The following is a 14503-nucleotide window of genomic DNA, read 5'->3' as shown; positions in this document are numbered from 1 at the left end:
GCATCCCTTATGGTCCCCTGAGCACCGCCAGGAGTAATTCCTGAGTGCAGAGCCAGGAGTAACCCCTGGGCATTGACGGGTGTGACCCAAAAAGAAAAAAAAAGGTGGATTTATAGAAAATTCTAGGGGAAGTAGTGAGAAAAAAGTACTGAGAAAGTATCCAAACACACTGTCCAAACACTGTCTTCCCGTTGTTCATCGATTTGCTCAAACAGGTCCAGTAACATCTCCATTTTGGGACTTGTTGTTAGCGATAGCACAGCAGTAGGGCATTTGCTTTGCACGCAGCCAGCCCGGCCGAGCCGGGTTCGATTCCTCCACCCCTCTTGGAGAGCCCGGCAAGCTACCGAGAGTATCTTGCCTGCACGGCAAAGCCTGGCAAGTTACTCGTGACGTATTCAATATGCCAAACACAGTAACAACAAGGGAAAGTATCAAGTATTTTATATGTAAAATGCTCCCACTTTTTGTCCGCTTTTTGAATGCCACCCCCAGCGGTGCTCAGGGTTCATGCCTCGCTTCGTGCCTGGGGAATCAGTCCTGGCGGGCTCAGGAATCATATATGTTGCTGGGGACACTGAACCCAGGTTGGCCATGTGCAAGGCAAGCACCCTGCTTGCTGTACTGATGCTCTGGCCAAACACTCTCATTTTAGTCACGGTTCTGTTAGTAGTACTACTACCCTCAAGGGATTGGACAAAACTGATCCCTAGATCCTACAAATTAATACTGAGGCTAAACTCTGTAACTAATCACTCCAGATTAGGCTGTGATGTGACTAACATAAGGTTCGATAAACTTCATGCATTTTCATAAATATATCTAGATGTACTGGGGCTGGAGAGATTTAAGTACAGGGGTTTAAGTTGCTGTCTTACATGTAGCCAAACCTGGTTCAATCCTCGGCAACACTTAGGATCCCCTGAGCACCACCAAGAGTGTTCCCTGAGCACAGAGCCAAGAGTAAGCCCTAATACAGCCTGATGTGACCCCAAAACAAAAATAAGAATGATGGGCCCTGGGGCCAGAGCGATTGTACAACAGAAAGGGCACTTGTCTTACACATAGCCCACCCAGGTTTGATCCCCAGCATCTCATATGATCCCCCCTGCACCTCCAGGAATAATTCCTGAGCACTGCCGGGTATGGCCCCAAAACAAAAAAATTATGGGCTGTAGAGAGAGTACATAAGGTAAGGTGTTTGCCTTGCATGTAGCTGACCTGGGTTCGATCCCTGACACCACATACAGTCCCCTGAGTTCTGCCAAGAGTGATCCCCAAGCACAGAGCCAGGAGTAAGCCCTGAGCACTGCTGGGTATATTCCAAAAGACAAACCAATAAGAATCTGTTTCAGGGGGTCAGAGAGAAAGAACCGGATCTCCAGCACCGCCTATAATCCCCTGCGCACTGCTCGGGGTCACTTCTGGGTACAGATCTAGGAACGCACCCGAGCACCTCTGCTGCTCCTCCAAAACCCCATTTCCAACATCTGTCACAACCGCATCTCGTCTTTTTTACTACCAAGGAGTTTTTTGTTTTATTTTCTTTTTGGGTCCCACCCAGAGGTGCTCAGAGCTCACTCTTGGCCTCTGTGCTCATGGATCACTCCTGGTGTCGCTCAGGGACCATATGGGATGCCGGAAATGGAACCTGGGTCAGTCACGTGCAAAGCAAGGACCTTGCCGCGGCTCTATTTCCCTGCCGCCCTGTCCCCACCACGAGTGGGTTACATTATGCAAAAGGAAGATTTTAAAAAATCTTCCCCAATTTGACAATTCAATTAAAAAAAAAAAACCTTTCACTTCAATCTAAAGCTTCTGTTTTGAGTTGATTAAAGAGAAACCAACGCTACTATCCTTGATCCTAAATATAACAGATAACAAGTCAAATTCAGAATACTCGCACAGATGAGCAGCTTCTGAAATTACATTTACAAATGAGAAACCTGTTTTTTTTTGTTTGTTTGTTTGTTTTTTTTGCTTTTTGGGTCACACCCGGTGATGCTCAGGGGTTACTCCTGGCTCATGCACTCAGGAATTACTCCTGGCAGTGCTCAGGGGACCATATGGGGTGCTGGGAATCGAACCTGGGTCGGCCAGGTTGGCTGCGTGCAAGGCAAACACCCTACCCGCTGTGCTATCACTCCAGCCCCCTTATTTGTTTGTTTTTTCCCTGTAGGGGAAGGGAAAGCGGAAGGAAGAAGCATATGGAGAAGAGGCTTAGGATGGTGAGTGGGACTGAAGCTGTGAGCTCAGCACATGGTTCTGGTCACTTTTTCACAACATTGTGGCGATTTTCTTTCATCTCTTACGGTGCTTTTAAGCCAAGACACTGTCATGCTGGTGAGACAGTACAAGAGCGCTTGCCTTGCAGCGGCGGGCACAAATTCAATCCCTGGCATCCTGGTGGGTCTCCTGAACCCCACCAGGAGTTATTCCTGAGCACAGAACCAAGAGTAAGCCCTGAGCACTGTTAGGTGCAGTTCAAAGAGAGAGAGCGAGAGAGAGGAAAAAAAGAATAGTGCTAAGCATAGAAATCAAAGCAAATCTGATAAAACATTCATTTTCGAGTTTCATGAATGCATGCATGTGGGGGTGTTTTTGGCGGTCTGCACTGTGGTACTTGAGGGCTACTCCTGTTCCTGTGCTCAGGTGACCCTAGTGGCCCTTAGGGGACCATATGTGGTGCCAGGGATCAAATCAGGTTGATTGTCTGCAATGCAGGTGCCCCATAGGATACTATCTCTTGGCCCCAAATATGTTTTTCTTGTCAAAAATTCTCAACAATACATCTGAAAATTTCCGTAGACTAGTACAAACTCACTGAAATCTTCTGGTACGCTCTTATTTTGCCCTCTAAATTTCCTTCATAAAGATTCAATGAAACCACAAGTTACTCTCGTTATTACAGTACACCTTTTTTTTTTTTTTTTTTTTTTGAGCAGGGGAGGGAGGTGGGGACAGAAGCCTTGAGCCACACCTGAAGGTGCTCAGGGGCTATTCCTGTCTGTGCTCAGATACGCCCCCTGGTGGTGCTCCACAATTCAAACACGATTACAAAGTCGTCTGCCTGACTTTCACTATCCGCTTTATCCTCGTCAGCACTCATCATCCCGGGGAAACAAACGTTTGTGCCTCGGATGCAAAGTCTTGAGTGCATAATCAGGGGAGGGCGAGCAGAGGCCCCGACTTCGGGGTCAGCAGACACAGTGACTTTGCCCAATGAGCTGGGTTTGGTTTCTTGTTTTGCCACTCCCAGTGGGGCTCAGGGCTACACCTGGTGGTGCTTGGGGTACTCCAAGTGGGGCTGGAACTTGAGTCAAGAACGTAAGGGCAGCCGCAGGCTAGAGAAAACGTTGAGGTTTTGAAGACGACACATTCCCCTCCCACAGAGCTGAACAAACGGGATGCAAAGAGGCCAAGTAACTTCCAAGCACCTTTACCCGGCGATGTCTGTGGATGAAAAGAGAGAGTCCACTGGGGAGACAGCCCCAAGGGCTGAGCATGTGCTCCGCATCCAGGATGCCCGGGTTTGATCCCGGTACAGCTAGTGCCGACCCCCTTCAGCCCCAGCACCAAGCAGGCAGCAGCCCCTGAGCACCTATGGGTGTGACCTGAAACAGAGAAACTGCAAAAAGAGGAACTGAGTGGTTAAGCAAACAGGAAGGACGTGTGTAAGTGCATGACGGATGGCCTTCACCTGTGGCCATCCATATCCTGACTGCTGCCTGTGGGATGAGCTGCAGAACATAATCAATCTCTTTCGCTGATGCTCTGCGAAGCGCTGGCTCAAGGGCCTGACACGAGCTGTCAGAAAAGCAGCCCAGGCTCAGCTGGTTCTCTGGCTCCTGTGACCCCATCAGCCCACATCACTGAGACAGAACTCAGCCTTAGCCCAGCCGTGGAGTCAAGGCCGGTTGGAGAGAACAGAGCCTTTTGCCTGGGAGACATTCAACTACAGATGCAAAAGTACCCAGGGGGGCCAGAGAGCCAGAACAGCGGGTTCAATCGCCGCATCCCATACGGTCCCCCACCCTCACCCCAACACCACCAAGAGTGACTCTTCTGGGGGCTGGAGCGATAGCACAGCGGGGAGGGCGTTTGCCTTGCACGCGGGCAACCCGGGTTCGATTCCCAGCATCCCATCTGGTCCCCCGAGCACCGCCAGGAGTGATTCCTGAGTGCAGACCCAGGAGTAACCCCTGTGCATTGCTGGGTGTGACCCAAAAAGCAAAAAAAAAAAAAAAAGTGACTCTTCTGTTTTATAATTTTTTAATTGAATAACCGTGAGATTCGGAGAGCCCGGCAAGCTACCGAGAGTATTCGATATGCCAGACACAGTAACAACAAAGTCTCCAATGGAGACGTTACTGGGCCCGCTCGAGCAAATCGATGATCAACGGGAGGGCCTTTACTTTACTTTACTTTTACTTAACCGTGAGATAGGCCATTACAAAGCCGTTCGCGATTGGGTTTCGTCATATTGTTCCAACACCCATCCCCCCACCAGTGTACATTTTCCAGCACCAGTGTCCCCAGGTTCCCTCCCACCCCCCATCTCTCCCCCCCTCCCCCCCTCTCTCCCTCACCAGGAATAATTCTTTTTTTTTTATTAAAAATTTTTTTAATAGTGAGACATCATGAGGTACAGTTGTAGACTTACACATTTTTGGCTTGGGTTTCAATTATACAATGATCAAATACCATCCCTCCAACCAGTGCCCATTTCCCACCACCACGGATCCCAGTATCCCTCCCACCCCCCATCACCCCATCCCACCCTGCCTCTGTGGCAGGGCATTCCCTTGTGTTCTCTCTCTCTTATTGGGTGTTGCGGTTTGCAAAAGAGGCAATGGGTGACAATCATGTTTAGTCTGCTTTCCACATGCTTCTCCCATCCTGGGAGGATCCTCCCAACACCTTTATTTGGTGTTTCCTTCTCTATCTGAGCTCCCTTTTCCCCTAGTATGTGTGGTTGGCACCAGGAGTAATTCTTAAGAACAGAATCAGGAGTAACCCCTGAGTATACCCCCCGCCCACCAAAAAATGTATAAAAAATACCTAAGTACCTAGAGGTAGACATATAGCCACAAATCACCCAGATTCTTCAGTTTAACCAAACCCTTCATTCTCATTGTCTTCTCTGCTGTGTTATAGGCACAGAGAGCCCTGGTTAACCGCCACGGAAGGGTCAGGCCTTGATCTTTTGTTCCCGCCAACTGGTCTTCCCTTTTGTTTTGGGGCCACACTTGGCAATGCGCAGGGATTACTCCTGGCTTTGTGCTCAGTAATTACTTCTGGTAGTGCTTGGGGGGACGAAATGGGACGCCAGGGACTGAGCCCCAGGTCTGCCATGTGCAAGGCAAAAAGCCCTCCCCATTGTTTTTTGTTTCTGAGCCACATCTGGTGGTGCTCTGAGATTACTCCTGGCTCTGTGCTCAGGGATCAGTCCTGGTGGGACAGGGGAACCATCTGGGGTGCTGGGGGTCAAGCCAGGGACGACCTGCTGCCGTGCAAGGCAAGTGCCCTACCCGCTGTCCTATGGCTGGGAGGGGTGCAAGGCTAAAGGCTGGGTGGCACTCTAGTATAGAGAACTTGCCTTGGGTGTGAGACCCTGGGTTCAGTTGGAGGTGGGGGGTAGTTTGCTGTTCTTTGGGCCACATCCAGCAGTGCAGGGAGCTGGGGGTAACTCCTAGGGGTTACTCAGGGGACCGTTCTGTGGCAGGGATTGATTTCAGACCTCCTGCCTGCAAAGCATGCTCTCAGTTGAGTTATTTCTCTGGCCCCGGGCCCTGGGGTCGATCCCCAACAGTGCAAAAACAAACAAAACCAAGCCAGCAATATCCTTCATCTTCAAGATGAGCACAGTCCAGTGGCGACAGATGAATCAAAGCTTGACTCTAGTGTCCATTCGCTCCTCATTTATGCAGTGCAGCCTGGACTGCACTGAAAGATGGTGTTTTCTGAGTTCAGTGTGTGAGGGGCTAAGGAGCGGCCATGCGTGTGTGTGGCCTTGGTCATCAGACAACAGCCAGCTAGATCTGAGGCTGTGTGACGGGGGGAAGGGATGACATGGGAATCTTAGAAGGTTTCCTTGGATGGGCTGTGCCGGGAGAACCTTTGCTGGGTGACTGGTGTTTTCTCTCTCTTTTTCTTTTCTGTGTGTGTGTGTGTGTGTGTTGTTTTTTTCAACTACACCCAGCTGTGTTCAGATCCTGGCTCTGCACCGAGGGATCACTCTGGTCAAGACTCGGGGGACCATACTGGGTGCCAGGGATTGAACCCAGGTGGGCCACATTCGAGGCAAAAGCCTGCCCGCTGTACCCACTGTACTATCTCTCCAGCCTCTTGTTTTCTATCACTGAAACATTCTTTTAAAAGAGTTTAGTTAGAGGGAGAAAAACTAGAAAATATGTTTATGGTAGGGTACAGCCCATGCCAGAAAATCAGTAATATTTCAAGGTTTAACCTTGCCAGAATTTCTCCAATTTTGTTCTATTTTATTTTGGAGGCCACACCTGCTGATGCTCAGGGCTTACTCCTGGCTCTGTGCTCAGGGCCCATTCCTGGCAGGGCTCAGAAAACCATATGCAGAGCCTGGGCTGAGTGCAAGGCAAGTACCTTACTCTGTACAACTCTGTTAAAAGAGCTTTTGCCAATTTGTTAGGCAAACAATAGTATTGTTTCAATTTGCATTATTTTTCATTACTAGTGAGGCTGGGCATCTTTTATATTTTTATTGGAATTTGTATATCTTGTTTTGTAATTGCCTGTGTGTATTCATGCCTATTTTCTACTAGTGTGTTTATTTTGGTTCTCCCTGATTTGGAAGAAGCTTTATCTATTAAGGGATTTAATTGTTTGGTTTTGTTTAGAAATCTGGCCAAGTATTGGCCAGAGTGATTAATACAAGGTTTCCTTGCCTTGCACATGGTCAACCCTGGTTTGATCTTGGGCAACCCATATAGTATCCCAAGTCCTGTCAGGAGCAATCCTTGAGTGTAGAGCCAGGAGTAAGCCCTGAGCACTGCTGGGTGTGCCTCTCCCCCCCCAAAAAAAGAAAGAAGGGAAGAAAGGAAGGCAGGAAGGAAGGAAAAAAAGAAAGGAAGAAAAAGAAAGAGAAGGAAAGAAGAAAGGAAGAAAGAGAAAGTAAGGAAGAGAAGGAAGAGAAAGAAGGAAGGAAGGAAGGAAGGAAGGAAGGAAGGAAGAAGGAAGAAGAAAGGAAGAAAGAGAAAGGAAGAGAAGAAAGAAAGAAGAAAGGAAAAAAGGAAGAGAAAGGAAGAGAAGGAAGAGAAAGAAATAGGAAGGAGGGAAGGAAGAAAAGGAAGAGAAGGAAGGAAGGAAGGAAGGAAAGAAGGTAGGAAGGAAGGAAAAGACAAGTATAGGTACTGGGCCACAGAGAGGGCTCAAAGTACTAGAGTGTAAGCTTTGCACGTGAGGTCTTGGGTTTAACCCCTGGCAACCCAGTCTCCCGAGCACGGACGTCACTGGATGGATGCAGGCGTCCCGACCAAAAGGAAGAAGACACAGGTGTTTGGATAACACAGGAGTGAAGGGGGTCAAGAGAGAGGCCTGGCGCATGAGGAGCGAGGGCAGCAGGTGACGGGCTCTGGGGTGCCAGGTGGTTCTGGCTGGGATGGGGGCGCGGCAGACAGTCTGTGCCTCCTCCTTTTGGCAGGCTTGTCTGCTTCGAATTCCCAATTTAGGCTCCTCTTCTGACTGCCACCATGTCCTTCTTTCATGTTAACACATATTTTCTCGCTCGGATACGTTATGTCAGTTTTAAAGAGGTACAATAAAATCTGCAACCAAAACTGGGGGAAGGGAGTTTTCTCCTAAAAGCCCTAATGTCTGCTTGGAAGACAAACAGGAGATAGACTAATTAATTTTGAAGAAAATAAAATGATAATGAGGGGGAACGAGGCTTATTAAAGAATAAAGCCACACATGTTAAATGAGTAATTCTGGCTGAGATTAGACTGACAGATGAATGAAACAGGCTCCAGGGCCCAGATGGAGATTCTGGACTTGTAGCGTAGATTCTGGACTTCCCATGTGCTTAAAATAGAGACATTACAAATCCACCCAGGGACAAAGATGATTATTTAACAAATGATTATGGGGGAAAACCTTTTTTAAAAGTTTTTATTTATTTATTTATTTATTGCTTTTTGGATCACACCTGGCCACGCACAGGGGTTACTTCTGGCTCTGCACTCAGGAATTACTCCTGGCAGTGCTTGGGGGACCATATGGGATGCTGGGAATCGAACCCGGGTCAGCCGCGTGCAAGGCAAACGCTCTACCCACTGTACTATCTCTCCAGCCCCGGAAAACCTTTTTTTTTTATTTATCTATTTTTTTCACACACCTGACCTCGCTCAGGTCTTACTCCTGGCTCTGTATTCATAAATTACTCTCGTCGGGCTTGGGGGGCCATATGGGATGCTGGGGTTTGAACCTGGGTTGGGCACGTGTGAAGCAATGCCCTATCACCTGTAGTATCAACGCAGCCCCGGGAAAAAAACAATTTAGTGCTCATATACCCTGACATCAAACATAGTTTTTCAAATTTTTAAAATATGTATTTCTGTCTAAATTCTCTTTTTTTTTTTTTGTCCATACCTAATGGTGTTAGCAGGTTCCTCCAGGCCCTGTGCTCTGGGGGTCGCTCTTGGTGGTGCTTTGGGGACCATACAATGCTGGGCATCATAACTGGGCACCCTGCATGCAAAACACGAGCTTAAGCTCTTTGCACTATCTCTCCGGTCTTCAATTGTAGAAACAGAGAAAAAGGGACTGGAGAGAGTACAGCTGGTAGGGCACTTGTCTTGCATGCGGCTGACCCAAGTTCGGTCCCTGGTGCCCTGGCATCACAGACATGATTTCTGAGCACAGAGCCAGGAGTAAGTCCTGAGTACAGCCGGATGTTGCCCTCCCCCCCCAAAAAAATTAAAATTGATAAAAAGGGCTGGAGCGATAGCACAGCGGGTAGGGCGTTTGCCTTACAAGCGGCCAGCATGGCCAACCCGAGTTCCATTCCTCCGCCCCTCTCGGAGAGCCCAGCAAGCTACCGAGAGTATTCGATATCCCAGACACAGTAACAACAAAGTCTCCAATGGAGACGTTACTGGGCCCGCTTGAGCAAATCGATGATCAACGGGAGGGCCTTTACCTTTACCTTTTAAAAAGGGACAGAGATAGGCCAGGGGTTAAGATGCTTGCTTTGTGATTGCCTTCTGATTCCAGTTCCATTCACTGGTGTCAGATGTGGTCTCCGAAGCACACCTGAGGTGGGGGTCACTCCTGGGCACAGAGCCTGGAACAGTTCCTGAGCACCACTGTGTGTGGTCCGACACCCCCAAACATTCCTTGGGGATAAAAATCACAGGAGGCAAGTGATTCCAAAGGCTTGGCAAGTGATTCCAAAGGCTCATGCTTGGCATATTGGAGCCCCAGGTTTAATCCCCGGCACCACATGGTCCCCTGAGCACTGCATTGGGAGTAATCCCTGAGCACTGTACTGACACATGTGGCTCAACCTGTCCCCTGACTCTTCCCCTCACGAATCACGAATCACGACCTTCCTGTTATTCGTCGATTGCCTCGGGCAGGCCCCAGTAACGTCTCCTTCATCCTAGCCCTGAGATTATATTCAAGGCTCTTTAGGAGAATGAGACCCATCCTTGTTACTGGTATTTGGCATATTGGTATTTCTTCCCCTCAAGGAAGAAAAATTTCAAAGTGGGCCAAGAACAATCACTCCAGTCACCCAAGGGCCAGGGAGATGCCTCAAGGGGCTGGGCATGTGCCTGGCATGAGGGAGGTCCTGAGGTTTGATCTCCAGAGAGCACTACAGTGTGTAGTCCTGCCGCCCCCAGCCCCACCAGCTGAGGGGGGCCCAGGAGCCTAAGCACTGCGGGGGAGAGCCCCCTCCCTGCCCCATCCCCCCACAGTCCAAATCCTCTGGTCATTTGAAAGCTTCTGCTATTACACAAACTCCCCTTCAACAACTGCTTAGAATAGAACCAGGCACAATAGCTTTAAGAGCTCTTCGGAAAATTTTCTTTCTTTCTTTTTTTTTTTTTTTTGTATAACAAAGTTCATACCAGGCAAAGTTAAAATTGAGAATGAGTATAAAAGGGAGATATTTCCAGACATACAAGAATCAGAAAGTTTATCATTCTGAGTGGGGAAAAATAAAATGGTCATGAGGGAACTCCTCCTCCCGAATTCTGCTCCAGAGACAGGTGCTATCAGGCTGCCAGAAGAGAAAGGGTGAAGAAGGGGCCTCATTTGACACGGAGGCTTGAAAGATTCTATAAACACACAATTAAAACTCTGTTTATTGGTTTTCAATGCTTAGAACGAAAGACTTAATTATGTTAATAGAACAGAAAGTATTATAAACCTTGACAATCTGAAATAAAAATGGTCGTTGGAGGAGGGGGGTGGAGGAAGGAGCTAATTTCCTCATTCTTCAGAGAGGCTGATCAATAGATCTTGCCTGAGGTGATAAATCACGAAATAGCGCTTTGAACGTATTGTCTGAAGGCACTAGGGAGCCCCAGCAGAATTAACACTCATAAAATATCTAATAAAATCAAAAGGTATCGGTGGGAGGGCGCCCCAATTGATTAAACCCCACACACTTATTTGATATTGATAGTGAGGAGAGGATCCCAGGGCACTGACTCACAACTGAAGCCCCTCAGACTCCTGAAGAGAAGCTGCGGTTGGGGAGGGGACAATGTGTCCTGTGTGTCCTTCCAGGAGGTCTGGATTCAATGGCCTGCCTTAGCATGTGCACCCTTCGTGTCTGCCACGAATAAAACAATCCTGGGGCCAGAGAGATGATGAGGCAGGTAAAGTACTCACCTTGTGTGTGGCAGGCCGACCTGGGTTTGATCCCCGGCATCCCATAATGTCCCCTGAGCTCTACGAGGGGAGATCCCTGAGCACAGAGCCAGGAGTCAGCCCTGACCATCATCAGGTGTGGCCCCAAACAAAAACACAATTTAAAAATAACCTTCAAGGGGCTGGAGCGATAGCACAGCGGGTAGGGCGTTTGCCTTGCACGCAGCCAAGATGGCCAACACAGGTTCGATTCCCAGCATCCCCTATGGTCCCCTGAGCACCGCCAGGAGTAACTCCTGAGTGCAGAGCCAGGAGTGACCCCTGTGCATTGCCAGGTGTGACCCAAAAAAGCAAAATAAAAAAAAAAAGCTGAGCAAATGCTTCTTACGAGGGAGGCCCAGGTTCAGTCTGTCAGGAATGAGTTCCAAGCACCCCCAGGTATAGTCCTCGAACTAACAATAATGATAATGATGATGATGACGATGATGATGTATATCAATAACAGCGCGCAGAGTTTCAAAACTGTACTGACGTGGAAAGAGGGCCATAACATATTTAAGTAAAATGGAAAATTTGCAAAAAGACATGAATAGTATGAATCTAGTTAGATAAAAATAAACTTATATACATGATTGTATATTCATAGAAAACGCCCATGGGAGATGGACTGAATTCTATTGACGCCTTCATGGAACTGAGGGGCGGAGAAGGAGGACTTGAGTGTCTTACACTTGCAGCCTACTGGCAAGGCTTCTACTGTATGGACGCATGTGTATACATATATATCTACATCTATGTGTGTGTTCATATAGGTGCATTTATAAAATTTTCATCTGGGGCCACACCCGGCAAGTGCTCAGGGCTTCCTCCTGGCTCTGCACTTAGGGAGGGCTTCAGGGGGCCATATGGGGGGCCGGAAATCAAACCCAGGTCTGCCACAAGCAAGGCAGGCACGCGACACGCTGCACTCGCATCTCCAGGCTTCTATCTGCATATATTTAAGAGGGTCATACCTGGTGGTTCTTGGGGTACCCTGAGGTGCAGGGTAGCAACTCGGGGCTCTGTGCAAGCTAGGCCACATGCAACGCCCTGTTTCTGGGGCCACACACGGTGGGGCTGCGACTATTCCTGCCTCTGTGCTCAGGAGTGACCCCTGGTGGCGCCCTGGGTCCCCTGCGCAGAGTTGCATATTCAGCATCTTGGTTTGTGGTCAGGGCAAGCACCTCACTGTACTATCTCTTGGACTCCTGTCTGTTTTTTTGTTTCCATTTTTTCCCATTTATTCCTCGCTGGGGCCCCTTGGAGGGGAGCGGGTTGAGCTTTCCTCCCCGCCCCGACCAGGTCTCCGGCAGCCGAAGACCTCCTGGACCAGCCACCACCATGCTGAGACCACTCTCCTCACACATGAAGGTACTGGCAGAGGGGCAAAGCCACGTGGGTTCCGGGGCCGAGATCTCCAAGCCTACTCGGATCGGGGCCAAGCATCCTTCATCCAGATCCTCCAAATTCCAGTAGGCAGGGGTCACACCCACCAATTGGCCCCCTGGCGCAGTGTAATCCCATCAGCGGCCAAGACTCAGAGACTATAAAAACCAGCTCCCGGAACCGCGCGGCCGCGAATGCATATTATTATGCATTCTTATTATGACATCTTATTATGACATCTCATTCCTACTTTGACAAACTGGCAGGCTACCGAATGTAGCCTGCCCACACGGCAGAGTCTGGCAAACTCCCCGTGGCGTCCCCAATATGCCAAATCCCAGTAACAATGATGGGTCTCATTCTCCTAAAGAGCCTTGAATATAATCTCAGGGCTAGGATGAAGGAGACGTTACTGGGGCCTGCTCGACGCAATCGACGAATAACAGGATGATTTGTGATTTGATTTGTGTGTGACTTTTTTCCCCCACACCTGGTGGTGCTCAGGGCTTACTCCTGGCTCTGTGCTCAGGAATCACGCTGGCAGGGCTCAGGGGATCATACCTGGGTTGGCCACAGGCAAAGCAAGTGCCCTTCCCGCTTTACTATCTCTCCAGCCCTGAAGCTTCTTCCTCCGTGTGCTTGTCCTTCCTGGTGCCAGTTTTACATAACGAGCTGCAGATAAACTTGCCACACGCCCTTTGTCTCTTCTGCCTCAGCCGCCGGGCACAAGGGTCACCAGGGCAGTGCTCTGCCCGCCAGGAGTGACTAGCTCAGAGCGGACGCAAAGGCTCATGACACGTCTGCTGAGTGGGTGAAAAACAAAACCCATTTCTCCCCTAACAAACAGGCACAATACGACCTTGCCACACAGTGAGGCGATGTTTAGAAAAAAAATAAAAAGTATTTCAGGGGCCAGAGTGATAGTACGGAAGGTTGGGTGCCTCCCTTGCAGGCAGTCGGCCTGGGTTCAATCCCCAGCATCCAATGTGCAGGAACCCCATTAACAGTGATGCCTGTGTGCAAAGCCAAAAATAAGCCCCGATGGGACTGGAGTGATAGCACAGTGGGTAGGGCGTTTGCCTTGCACGCGGCCGACCGAGGTTCAATCCCCGGCATCCTATATGGTCCCCCAAGCACGGCCAGGAGTAATTCCTGGGTGCATGAGCCAGGAGTAACTCCTGGGCATTGCTGGGTGTGACCCAAAAAAAAGCAAATAAAAAAAATAAGCCCCGAGTATCACCAGGTATAGCTCCCCAAATAAACGAAATTAAGTATTTTAAGTTCGTTGCATAGCAGGGCTATGTAACCTCACTCAAGATGAGTTCTGAGGGGCAGGAAGCAGTTTCACAGGCTGGAGCATGCAGGTTCCCACCCTGGGGCTGCCAGGAGTGAGCGGAATAGACCTGGGGGTGGCCCTTCAGCACCACCGCTTGTGAACCAGAGACAAAAACAAAACCAAACCAAACCAGAGATGGTTCTTGGTTACCAGTTGGGATCTTTGATTTCTTTTCCTTTGTTGCTGTGCTGGGGATCGAACCCAGGTCTCCTGCTTATGAAGAACATACTTTTCCACTGAGCCATATCCCTGGCCTGCAAAGATGGCATCCGGAGGAAGTAGTTCCAACAAAAAGCAAAGAGCAGGAATTGAGTCAGCCAGGGCGGAAGAACGTTTCAGAAACGCTTGCAGGATGGTTTTGAGTTGAGGAGGATGGTAGGCACAGCCTTCACTGCAGACCCCCCTTGGCTGGAGAGCAAGGGCCCGGGGCGAGCAACGAGGAGCAGAGGATGGGGTCCTGTGGGGCCCCATCAGGATGGGGCAGGAAAGTCAGCAGAAGGCACAGCGGTGACCTTGGCAGGAGCGATGGAAAGTCACGCAACTATTACAAAGCGGGCACACAGTTGTTTGGGGACCACACCCAGCGATGCACTCCTGACGGCACTCAGGAATCACCCCTGGCAGTGTTCAGGGCACTATATGGGATGCCGGGAATCGAACCCCGGTTGACTGCATGCAAAGCAAGTGCTCTATCAAGTGTACTAATGCTCTGGCCCCCAGGGGGCGCTCTTTGGACAGGGCTTGCTGGTGGGCAAAAGTGCCGGAGACTAGATGAGGAGATCGAGAAACTGCCATGAGACCCAGGTTCAATTCCCAGCATCCCATATGGTCCCCTGAGCACTGCCAGGCATAATTCCTGAGTGCACAGCCAGGAGTAACCCCTGA

The sequence above is a fragment of the Sorex fumeus genome, unplaced genomic scaffold (genome assembly GCF_029834395.1).
Source record: "Sorex fumeus unplaced genomic scaffold, SorFum_2.1 ptg000082l, whole genome shotgun sequence".
NCBI classification, from domain to species: domain Eukaryota; kingdom Metazoa; phylum Chordata; class Mammalia; order Eulipotyphla; family Soricidae; genus Sorex; species Sorex fumeus.
This window is presented reverse-complemented; position numbering follows the sequence as displayed.